The following is a 13367-nucleotide window of genomic DNA, read 5'->3' as shown; positions in this document are numbered from 1 at the left end:
GCGGCAATGACTGATTCTCGGAATATATTTTAAGAATTTCTGGTGCGAGCTGAAAATTCACAGATTGTTTTTAGAATCTGCGGCAATGGTTGATCCTCGAAATATATTTTAAGCATTTCTGGTGCAAACTAGAGATGAACCAGTCAAGGGCTGAAAGTCTCTTAAATAAAGACAAATCAATCAATCAATCTGATGCAAACTGGGAATTAACTCATTTTTTTATAAATTTTTGTTGTAATAGCTGATCCTTGGAATAAATTTCAAGGATGTCTGGTGCAAACTGGGAATTCAATGATTTTTTTATATATCTTTGTGGTAATAGCTGATCTTCGAAATATATTTCAAGGATTTATAGTGCCAATTGGAAAATCACAGACAATTTATAGAATCTGCGGAAATGGCTGATCCTCGAAATATATTTTAACCCTTTATAAGGCAGTGGCAACTATATTGCCACCTTATACAAATATTTTTTTCTGTTCGTTAAGAAAATTTTTACAACTTCTGTTTAAACTGATGGACACATTAGGCCTTTGTGAACACTCATGATTTTTTTGAGCCATAACAATTATGAATGGGCTTTTTTAGAACAAAATGTCTCTCCTAAAACTGCCATTTTTGAGTGCATGAAGGTTTATAAGCTCAAAATTCTGTTATGGTGAGCGAATTGAAAATCGAATGATGGCGAATGAAAGGTCTATGTTGCTTTTACTTGTAGGAAAAATTTTAACTTGATTGCTTCATTACCTTTTGGTAAAAGATACTATAATAAATGGACATGTACTAAAATTGCCATATCGTTTAAAATAATTGACCAATCGAATTCAAATCCACACAAATAACTCATGAATATTAGGGCAATAACCTGTCAAAAAGTCAGCATGATTGATTAACGCATCACAAAATAACAACATTTTAAACTTTGTTGACAAAAAGCTCAAATTTAGACCATTTTTTGCATACAAAATCGACCATCGAATATTTTGAAAATAAAAACGTTTTTGTGCATTACACCACATGTACTTTATATTCCAATGCAGAACGAGTAGATTCCGTGCCTGGTTCTCTCGGCCTTATAAAGGGTTAAGGATTTCTGGTGCAAACTGGGATTTCACTATTTTTTTTTTTATAAATCTTTGTGGTAATTGCTGATGCTCGGAATTTATTTTAAGAAGTTCTGGAGCAAACTGAAAATTCACTGATTTTTTAAAATCTTTGCTGTAATAGCTGATCTTCGGAATATATTTTACGGGTTGCTGATGCAAACTGTGAATTCATTATTTTTTTATAAACCATTGTGGTGATGGCTGATTTTCGGAATATTTTCAAAATCTTTGTGGTAATAGCTGATCCTCGGAGCATATTTTAAGGATTTGTGATGCAAACTGAAAATTCACTGTTTTTTATTAATCTTTGTTGTAATAGCTGATTTTCGGAATGAATTTAAAGGATTTCTGGTGCAAACTGGGAATTAACTGATTTTTCATAAATCTTTGTGGTTATTGCTGATTCTCGGAATGTATTTCAAGCAATTTTGGCGCCAACTGAAAATTCACAGATTATTTTTAAAATCTGCTGCAATTGCTGATTCTCGGAATATATTTAAAGCATTTCTGGTGACAGCTGAAAATTCTCAGATTGTTTTCAGAATCTGCGGCAACGGCTGATCCTCGGAATACATTTTAAGGATTCCTGGTGCTAACTGAAAATTCACTGATTTTATATAAATCTTAGCGGTAATAGCTGATCCTCGGATTATATTTTAAGGATCTCTGGTGTAAACTGAAAATTCACTTGTATCGGTTGTTCGAACACTCTAAGCAGAATACCCTCTCCAAATGAGTGTAATCAGTTTCGTACCTTTTAATTCCGCCCTAATTGCTTATCCTTTGACAGATACGCGTATTTCGACTACCACTTGTTACCTTCCTCAGTGTCAGTTATCCATGGATTACAAGAGGTAGTCGAAATACGCGTATCTGTCAAATGATAAGCAATTAGGGCGGGAATAAAAGGTACGAAACTGATTACACTCATTCGATCAAAATTCACTGATTTTTTTTATAAATCTTTGTGGTAATTGCTGATCCTTGGAATAAATTTGAAGGATTTGTGGTGCAAACTGGGCATTCACTGATTTTTTTCATAAATAGCTGATTCTCGCAAAGCATTTGAAGGGTTTCTGGTGCAAACTGTGAATTAACTGATTTTTTATTCGCATTAAAGTAATATAAGTTATTTTGCCATCTTTCATGTTAGCAAACATTCCATAAAACGAGTCAATGTTCAAAGAAATTGCTGAAAGAAGTGTCAACGTGATTGGTGTAGGAATTTTCTATAGAAATTATTTAAGGCCAAACCAAACCAAAGGAAGTCTCGAAACAATTGCCAAAGGAATTCTTTATCAATTGCCGAAGAAATTTTTGAAACAATTGCCGAGAAGATTCCCAAAGGAATCTCGAAAGAAATTACTAATACCTATTACCCATTACACATAACCCATAGAGAAATTACCATGAAAGTTCACAGAGAGTTTTAAATAATTTTCCAAACTAAATTCTATATAAATTGCCGAAGAATTTCCCGTTAGTAAATGCCTTAGGGATTCTCGAAGAAATTGTTGAAAGCTTTAGAATTTAAAGTAGATCACTGAAAAATTTCACAAATAATTTTCCCAAGCAATTGCCAACAGTATCTATAAAGAACTAACCGAAGGAATTTCCAAAGAAATTGACGAACAAATTGATAAAATAAGTAATCCCATCGAAATTCTTAAAAAAAAACTTAAAATATAAATTTATTGCTGAATAAATTTACCATGTAATTGCTTATAGAAATTACCAAAAAAACGCCAAATTTTCTAATGAATGAAAAAAAATGACTCCCAAATGAATTATTGAACAAGTTTTCTAACAAATTACCAGGAATAAAAAATATATTGCTGAAGCAATTCACAACAACGTTGGTGAAATAATAACCAAATGATCTGCTAAAAAAATTTGCAAAAAAAAATGTCGAATGAATTTAAGAAACAATTTTCGCAGAAATTGTTAGAAAAGAGTTTTCTAATATGAAAAAAAAGATCCCCAAATTGAATTGCCGAAGATATTCTTAAATGGAATAGACGCATGTATTACAAATAAACTGTACAAAAACATCCAAAGAAATTACTTCTGAATTTCCAGAATGTATCCACGGAATCGATGAAACTTTCATAGAGGAGGTATTTTTTTAGGAATTCCTGAAGGAATCCTTGGAGGATTTCTTGAAGGAAGCCCTGGAGGAGTTTCTGGAATAATCACTGGAGATATTTCGGGAGGATTTCCTGGATAAATTCTTGGAATAATACCTGGAGGAATTCTTAGGGGAAACCCTGAAGAAGTCTCTGGAGAAATTCCTAGAGAAATTCCTGGAGAGATTCCTGGAGAAATTCCTGGAGGAACCCTTGAGAAGTTTCTGGCGGAATTCCTGGAGGAATCCGCAGAGGAATTTCTTGAGCAATCTCTGGAAAAATTTCTGTAGAAATTCCTGGAGGAATTTCTGGAGGAATTCCTAGGGAAATCCATGGAGAAATTTTTGAAGGAATTCCTGTAGGAATCCTTGGAGGAATTGCTGGAGGTAGCCCTGGAAGAATTCCAGGAGAGATCTCTGGAGTTATATCTGTAGGAATATCTGAACCCAGCTAACACAAAGTCTTATACGATGTTGAATAGAATGCTAAAGTGGAGGCCATATGCGTACATGCTTCCATTTTACCGTGTTTAAAGTGTACGCATATCGCCTCCACTTTTGCATCCTATTCAACATCGTATGCGATCGTGTGTTGACTGGGAAGATATTCCTGGAGGAATCCCTGAAAGAATCTTTGGAAAAAATATTGGAGGAACCCTGGACAAATTTCTAAAGGAATGCGTGGAGAAATTTTTGGAGGAATCTCTGGACAAATTCATGATGGAGTCTCTTGGGAAATACCTGGAGGAATTCCTAGAAGAATTCTTGGAGGAATCCCTGGAGAAATCCCAGAAGAAATTACTGGATGAATTCCTGGAGGAATCCCTGAAGGAATCCCTGGAGGGATCCCTGGAGGAATTCCTGGAGGAATCCCTGGAGTAGTTCCTTGAGGTAGCCCTGGATGAATTCAGGGGATATTCCTTGAAGATTCCCTGGATAATTTCCTGGAGAAATCCCAGGAGGAATTCCTGGAGGTATCCATGGAGAAATTTCTGGAGCAATCTCTGGAGGAATTTTTGGAGGAATCCCTGAAGAAATTCCTGAAGGAGTCTCTTGGGCAATACCTGGAGGAATACTTAGATGAATTTCTGAAGAATTCCTTGGAGGAATCCCTGGAGGAATTCTCGGAGGAATCCCTGGGAATTCTTGGGAAAATCCCTGGGGGATACCTTGAGGAATTCTTGAGAGAATCCTTCGAGGAATCCCTAGAGGAATTCCTGGAGGAATCCCTGGAGGAATTTCTGGAGGAATCCCTGGAAAAATAACTGGAGGAACCCCTGGAGAAATTCCTGTCGGAACCCCTGGAAGTAGCCCTTAAGGAACCCATGGAGAAATTTCTGGAGCAATCTCTGGAAGCATTTTTGGAGGAATTCCTGAAGAAGTCCCTTGGGCAATACCTGGGCAATCTAGATAAATTCTTGGTAGAATCCCAGGAGGAATTCTCAGAGGAATTTCTGGAGAAATCCCTGGAGGAATGCCTGGAGCAATCCTTGGAAAAATTCCTGGAGGAATCCCTTAAAAAAATCTGAAGAATTCCCGTGAGAAATTCCTGGAGGAATCCCTGGGAGGATACCTGGAGGAATTCTTGGAGCAATTCCTCGGGTGATTCCTAAAGGAATTCCTGGTAGAATTCCTGAAGGAATCCCTGGAGGAATTTCTGGAGAAATTCTTGCAGGAATCCCTGAAAAAATTCCTTGAGGAATCCGTGAAAAAATTCCTGGAGGATCCCCTGAAGAAATTTCCGGAAAAATCCCTAAAGAAATTCCTGGAGGAATCCCGAGAGACAATCCTGGAGGAATTCCTTGAGGAACCCTTGAGAAATTCCTGGAGGAAGGAATCCTTGGAGGATTTCTTGAGGAATCCCTGGAAAAATTGCTGTCGAAATTCCTGGAGGTATTTCTGGAGGAATCCTTGGAGGAATTATTCCTGGAGCAATTTCTGGAGGAATTCCTGGAGGAATTCCTTGGAAAATCACTGGAGGTATTTCTGGAGAAATTCCTGTAGGAATCCTGGAGGAAGCTCTGAAGGAATTCCAGGAGGGATCCCTGGAGTTATCCCTGCAGGAATATCTGGAGGTATTTCTGGAGGAATCCCTGGAGAAATTCCTGAATGATCACTGGAGAAATTTCTAAAGGAATGCGTGGAAATATTTCAGGAGGAATCCGTAGGGGATACTTGGAGAAATTGTTGGAGGAATCCCCCGGGAAATCCCTACAGGAATTCCTGGAGGTATTCCTGGAGGAATTCCTGGAGGTAATCCTGGAGGAATTCCTGATGGAATTCCTGGAGCAATTTCTGATGGAATTCCAGGAGGAATTCCTGATGGAATTCCAGTAGGAATTCATGGAGGAATTTCTGGAAAAAAAATCCTGGAGGAATACATGGAAAAAATCCTAGAGAATACTAGGAATCCCTGGAGAAATTTCTGTAGAAATCCCTAATGAAATTCTCGATGAATGAACGAATCCCGTGAGATAATCCTGGAGGATTTCCTGGAAAAATTCCTGGAGGAACCCTAAAGAAATTCCTGAAGGAATCCTCAGAGGAATTTCTTGAGGAATCCCTGAAAAAATTGCTGTACAAATTCGTTGAGGAATTTCTGGAGGAATTCCTGGAGGAATACCTAGGGAAATCGCTTGAGGTATTTTTAGAGAAAGACCTGGAAAAATTTCTAAAAGCATGCGTGCAGATATTTTTGGAGGATTCCCGGGAGGAACTCCTGGAGTAGTGCTTTGGGAAGTACCTGAAGGGATTCCTAGGGGAATTCCTGGAGAAAACTGGAGAAATCCCTGGAGATATTACCGGAGGAATCCCTGGGGAAATTCCTGGAGGAATCCGTTGAGAAATTTTTGGAGGAATTCCTGAAGGAATCCCTGGAGGAATTCCTGGAGGAATCTCTGAGGATTCCCTGGAGAAATGCCGCCCAGGACGAATCCAGGGCAAATTCCTTTAGGAATCCCTGGAGAAATTCCTGGAGGAACTCCTGGAGGTATCCCTGGAAAAATTTTTGGAGCAATCTCTGAAGGATTTTTTGGCGGAATCCCTGGAGAAAATCCTAAAGGAGTCTCAAGGGGACTACCTGGATGAATCTAGAAGAACTCCTGGCGGAATCCCTGGAGGGATACTTAGAGGAATTTCTGGAGAAATCCCTGGAGGAATTCTTGGGGGAAACTCTGATGGGATACTTTGAGAAATTCCTGAAGGAATCCCTGGAGGAATTTCAGGAGAAAACTCTGGGTAAATTACTGGAGGAACCCCTGGAGAAATAACTGGAGAAACCACTGATAAAATTCCTAGCGGAATCCCTGACAAAATCCCTGAGGAAATTCCTGGAGGAATTCCTGGAGAAATACTGGAGGAATCCCTGGAGAAATTCCTGGAGGGTTATTATTATTTATCTAAAAATTCCTGGAGGATCCCTGGAGAAATTCCTGGAGGAATCCCTGAAGAAATTTCTGGAGGAATCTTTGGAGAAATTACTGGAGGAACTCCTAGAGAAATTCCTGGCGGAATCCCTGAAGAAATTCCAGGAGGAACCCCTGGAGAAATACTGGAGGAATCCCTGGAGAAATTCCTGGAGGAACCACTGGAGAATTTCCTGGCGGAATCCCTGGAGAAATTCCTGGAGGGATTCCTGGAGAAATACTGGAGGAATCCCTGGAGAAATTCCTAGAGGAATCCCTGGATAAATTCCTGGAGGAATGCCTGGAGAAATTTCTGGAAGAATCCCTGGAGAAATTACTGGAGGAACCCCTGGAGAAATTCCTGGAGCAATCCCTGAAGAAATTCCTGGAGGAACCCCTGGAGAAATACTGGAGGAATCCCTGGAGAAATTACTGGAGGAAGCACAGGAGAATTTCTTGGCGGAATCCCTGGAGAAATTCCTGGAGGGATTCCTGGAGAAATACTGGAGGAATCCCTGGAGAAATTCCTAGAGGAATCCCTGGATAAATTCCTGGAGGAATGCTTGGAGAAATTTCTGGAAGAATACCTGGAGAAATTACTGGAGGAACCCCTGGAGAAATTCCTGGAGCAATCCCTGAAGAAATTCCTGGAGGAACCCCTGGAGAAATACTGGAGGAATCCATGGAGAAATTACTGGAGGAACCACTGGAGAATTTCCTGGCGGAATCCCTGGAGGAATTCGTGGAGAAATACTGGAGGAATCCCTGGAGGAATCCCTGGCGAAATTTCTGGAGGAATCCCTGGAGAAATTACTAAAGGAACCCTTGGAGAAATTCCTGGCGGAATCCCTGAGGAAATTCCTGGAGAAATACTGGAGGAATCCCTGGAGAAATTCCTGGAGGAGTCCCTGGAGAAATTCCTGGAGGAATCCCTGGAGAAATTCCTGGAGGAATCCCTGGAGAAATTTCTGGAGGAATCCCTGGAGAAATTACTAGAGGAAACCCTGGAGAAATTACTGGCGGAATCCCAGAGGAAATTTCTGGAGGAATTCCTGGAGAAATACTGGAAGAATCCCTGGAGAAATTCCTGGGGAAATTCCTGGAATCCCTGTAGAAATTTCTGGAGAAATTACTGGAGGATCCCCTGGAGAAATTCCTGGCGGAATCCCTCAGGAAATTCCTGGAGGAATTCCTGGAGAAATACTGGAGGAATCCCTGGAGAAATTACTGGAGGAATCGCTGGAGAAATTCCTGGAGGAATCCCTGTTGAAATTTCTGTAGGAATCCCTAGAGAAATTACTGGAGGAACCACTGGAGAAATTACTGGCGGAATCCCTGAAGAAATTTCTGGAGGAATTCCTGGAGAAATACTGGAGGAATCCTTGGGGAAATTCCTGGAGGAATCCCTGGAGAAATTCCTGGAGGAATCCCTGGAGAAATACTGGAGGAACCCCTGGAGAAATTACTGGAGGAACCACTGGAGAAATTGCTGGCGGAATCCCTGAGGAAATTCCTGGAAAAATTCCTGGAGAAATACTGGAGGAATTCCTGGAGAAATCCCCTGGATAAATTACTGGAGGAACCACTGGAGAAATTCCTGGCGGAATCCCTGAGGAAATTCCTGGAAAAATTCCTGGAGAAATATTGGAGGAATCCCTGGAGAAATTCCTGGCGGAATCCCTGGAGAAATACTGGAGAAATTCCTGGCTACATCCCTGTAAAAATTCGTGAAGGAATTCCAGGAGAAATACTGGAGGAATCTCTGGAGAAATTACTGGAGGAACTACTGGAGAAATTCCTGGAGAAATACTGGAGGCATTCCTGGATAAATTCCTGGAGGAATCCCTGGAGGAACCCCTGGAGAAATTTATGGAAGAACCCCTGGAGAAATTCCTGGCGGAATCCCTGAAGAAATTTCTGGAGGAATTCCCGGAGAAATACTGGAGGAATCCCTGGTGAAATTCCTGGTGGAATCCCTGAAGAAATTCCTGGTGGAATCCCTGAAGAAATTCCTGGAGGAATTCCTGGAGTAATACTGGAGGAATTCCTGGAGAAATACTGGAGGCATCCCTGGAGAAATTTCTGGAGGAATCCCTGTAGAAATTTCTGGAGGAATCCCTGGAGAAATTTTTGGCGGAATCCCTGAGGAAATTCCTGGAGAAATACTGGACGAATCCCTGGAGAAATTCTTGGAGGAATCGCTGTAGAAATTTCTGGAGGAATTTCTGGAGAAAATACTGGAGGAACCCCTGGAGAAATTCCTGGCGGAATCTCTGAAAAAATTCCTTGAGGAATTCCTGGAGAAATACTGGAGGAATCCCTGGAGAAATTCCTGGAGGAATCCCTGTAGAAATTCCTGGCGGAATCCCTGAGGAAATTCCTAGAGAAATACTGGAGGAATCCCTGGAGAAATTCATGGAGGAATCCCTGGAGAAATTCCTGGAGGAATCCCTGTAGAAATTTCTGGAGCAAACCCTGGAGAAAATACTGAAGGAACCCCTGGAGAAATTCCTGGCGGAACCCCTGAGGAAATTCCTGGAGGAATTCCTGGAGAAATACTGGACGAATCCCTGGAGAAATTCCTGGAGGAATCCCTGTAGAAATTTCTGGAGCAATCCCTGATGAAATTACTGGAGGAACCCCTGGAGAAATTCCTGGCGGAATCTCTGAGGAAATTTCTGGAGAAATTCCTGGAGAAAGACTGGAGGAATCCCTGGAGAAATTCCTGGAGGAATCCCTGGAGAAATTACTGGAGAAATTCCTGGCTACATCCCTGAAGAAATTCCTGGAGGAATTCCCGGAGAAATACTGTAGGAATCTCTGGAAAAATAACTGGAGGAACCACTGGAGAAATACTGGAGGAATCCCTGGATAAATTTCTGGAGGAATCCCTGGAGAAATTACTGATGGAACCCCTGGAGAAATTCTTGGCGAAATCCCTGAGGAAATTCCTGGAGAAAGACTGGCGGAATCCCTGAAGAAATTGCTGGAGGAATTCCTGGAGAAATACTGGAGGAGTCCCTGGAGAAATTCCTGGAGAAATTCCTGGAGAAATTCCTGGAGGAATTCCTGTAGAAATTCCTGGAGGAATCCCTGGAGAAACACTGGAGGAATTCTGGGAGAAATTACTGGAGGAACCCCTGGAGAAAGTACTGGAGGAGCCCCTGGAGAAATTACTGGAGGAGCCCCTGGAAAAATTCCTGGAGGAATTCCCGGAGAAATACTGGAGGAATCCCTGCAGAAACTGCTGGAGGAATCCCTGGAGAAATTACTGGAGGAATACCTGGAGAAATTACTGGAGGAATACCTGGAGAAATTATTGGCGGAATCCCTGAAGAAATTCCTGGAGGAATTCCCGGAGAAATACTGGAGGAATCCCTGGAGAAATTACTGGAGGAACCACTGAAGAAATTCCTTTTGGAATCCCTGAGGAAATTCCTGAAGGAATTCCTGGAGAAAAATTGGAGGAATCCCTGGAGAAATTCATGGAGGAATTCCTGGAGAAATTACTGGAGGAACCCCTGGAGAAATTACTAGAGGAACCCCTGGAGAAATTCTTGGCGGAATCCCTGAGGAAATTCCTGGAGGAATTCCTGGAGAAATACTGGAGGAATCCCTGGATAAATTCCTGGAGGAATCCCTGGAGAAATTTCTGGAGGAACCCCTGGAGAAATTTCTGGAGGAATCCCTGGAGAAATTACTGGAGGAACTCCTGGAGAAATTCCTGGCGGAATCCCTGAGGAAATTCCTGGAGGAATTCCTGGAGAAATACTGGAGAAATTCCTGGAGAAATTCCTGGAGGAATTCCTGTAGAAATTCCTGGAGGAATCCCTGGAGAAACACTGGAGGAATTCTGGGAGAAACTACTGGAGGAACCCCTGGAGAAAGTACTGGAGGAGCCCCTGGAGAAATTACTGGAGGAGCCCCTGGAAAAATTCCTGGAGGAATTCCCGAAGAAATACTGGAGGAATCCCTGCAGAAACTGCTGAAGGAATCCCTGGAGAAATTACTGGAGGAATACCTGGAGAAATTATTGGCGGAATCCCTGAAGAAATTCCTGGAGGAATTCCCGGAGAAATACTGGAGGAATCCCTGGAGAAATTACTGGAGGAACCACTGGAGAAATTCCTTTTGGAATCCCTGAGGAAATTCCTGAAGGAATTCCTGGAGAAAAATTGGAGGAATCCCTGGAGAAATTCATGGAGGAATCCCTGGAGAAATTACTGGAGGAACCCCTGGAGAAATTACTAGAGGAACCCCTGGAGAAATTCTTGGCGGAATCCCTGAGGAAATTCCTGGAGGAATTCCTGGAGAAATACTGGAGGAATCCCTGGATAAATTCCTGGAGGAATCCCTGGAGAAATTTCTGGAGGAACCCCTGGAGAAATTTCTGGAGGAATCCCTGGAGAAATTACTGGAGGAACTCCTGGAGAAATTTCTGGCGGAATCCCTGCGGAAATTCCTGGAGGAATTCCTGGAGAAATACTGGAGAAATTCCTGGAGAAATTCCTGGAGGAATCCCTGGAGAAATTCCTGGAGGAATCCCTGGAGAAATTTCTGGAGCAATCCCTAGAGAAATTACTGGAGGAACCCCTGAAAAAATTCCTGGCGGAATCCCTGAGGAAATTCCTGGAGAAATACTGGAGGAATTCCTGGAGAAATACTGGAGGAATCCCTGGGGAAATTCCTGGAGGAATCCCTGGAGAAATTCCTGGAGGAATCCCTGGAGATATACTGGAGGAACACCTGGAGAAATTACTGGAGGAACCACTGGGGAAATTTCTGGCGGAATCCCTGGAGAAATTTCTGGAGGAATCCCTGGAGAAATTACTGGAGGAACCCCTGGAGAAATTCCTAGCGGAATCCCTGAGGAAATTCTTGGAGAAATTCCTTGAGAAAGACTGGAGGAATCCCTGGAGAAATTTCTGGAGGAATCCCTGGAGAAATACTGGAGAAATTCCTGGCTACATCCCTGAAAAAATTCGTGGAGAAATTCCTGGAGAAATACTGAAGGAATCCCTGGATAAATTCCTGGAGGAATCCCTGGAGAAATTTCTGGAGGAATCCCTGGGGAAATTACTGGAGGAACCCCTGGAGAAATTCCTGGCGGAATCCCTAAGGAAATTCCTGGAGAAATACCTGGAGATAGACTGGAGGAATCCCTGGAGAAATTCCTGGAGGAATCCCTGGAGAAATTCCTGGAGAAATCCCTGGAGAAATACTGGAGAAATTCCTGGCTACATCCCTGAAAAAATTCGCGGAGAAATTCCTGGAGAAATACTGGAGGAATCCCTGGATATATTCCTGGAGGAATCCCTGTAGAAATTTCTGAAGCAATCCCTGGAGAAATTACTGGAGGAACCCCTGGAGAAATTCCTGGCGGAATCCCTGAGGAAATTCCTGGAGGAATTCCTGGAGAAAGACTAGAGGAATCCCTGGAGAAATTCCTGGAGGAATCCCTGTTGAAATTTCTGGAGGAATCCCTGGAGAAATTACTGGAGGAACCCCTGCAGAAATTCCTGACGGAATCTCTGCAGAAATTCCTGGAGGAATTCCTGGAGAAATACTGTAGGAATCCCTGGAGAAATTAATGAAGGAACCACTGGAGAAATTCCTGGCGGAATCCCTGAAGAAATTCTAGGAGGAATTCCTGGAGAAATACTGGAGGAATCCCTGGGGAAATTCCTGGAGAAATTCCTGGAGGAATCCCTAGAGAAATTACTGGAGGAACCCCTGGAGAAATTACTGGAGGAACCACTGGAGAAATTTTAGGCGGAATCCCTGGAGGAATTCCTGGAGGAATTCCTGGAGGAATTCCTGGAGAAATTCCTGGAGGAATCCCTGGAGAAATTTCTGGAGGAATCCCTGGAGAAATTACTGGAGGAACCCCTGGAGAAATTCCTAACGGAATCCCTGGGGAAATTCCTGGAGAAATTCCTGGAGAAAGACTGGAGGAATCCCTGGAGAAATTTCTGGAGGAATCCCTGGAGAAATACTGGAGAAATTCCTGGCTACATCCCTGAAAAAATTCGTGGAGAAATTCCTGGAGAAATACTGGAGGAATCCCTGGATAAATTCCTGGAGGAATCCCTGGAGAAATTTCTGGAGGAATCCCTGGAGAAATTCCTGGCGGAATCCCTGAAGAAATTCTAGGAGGAATTCCTGGAGAAATACTGGAGGAATCCCTGGGGAAATTCCTGGAGAAATTCCTGGAGGAATCCCTAGAGAAATTACTGGAGGAACCCCTGGAGAAATTACTGGAGGAACCACTGGAGAAATTTTAGGCGGAATCCCTGGAGGAATTCCTGGAGGAATTCCTGGAGGAATTCCTGGAGGAATTCCTGGAGAAATTCCTGGAGGAATCCCTGGAGAAATTTCTGGAGGAATCCCTGGAGAAATTACTGGAGGAACCCCTGGAGAAATTCCTAACGGAATCCCTGGGGAAATTCCTGGAGAAATTCCTGGAGAAAGACTGGAGGAATCCCTGGAGAAATTTCTGGAGGAATCCCTGGAGAAATACTGGAGAAATTCCTGGCTACATCCCTGAAAAAATTCGTGGAGAAATTCCTGGAGAAATACTGGAGGAATCCCTGGATAAATTCCTGGAGGAATCCCTGGAGAAATTTCTGGAGGAATCCCTGGAGAAATTACTGGAGGAACCCCTGGAGAAATTCCTGGCGGAATCCCTGAGGAAATTCCTGGAGAAATTCCTGGAGAAAGACTGGAGGAATC

The sequence above is a fragment of the Aedes albopictus genome, chromosome 1, assembly GCF_035046485.1.
Source record: "Aedes albopictus strain Foshan chromosome 1, AalbF5, whole genome shotgun sequence".
NCBI lineage: Eukaryota > Metazoa > Arthropoda > Insecta > Diptera > Culicidae > Aedes > Aedes albopictus.
Note: the sequence above shows the minus strand (reverse complement) of the source record.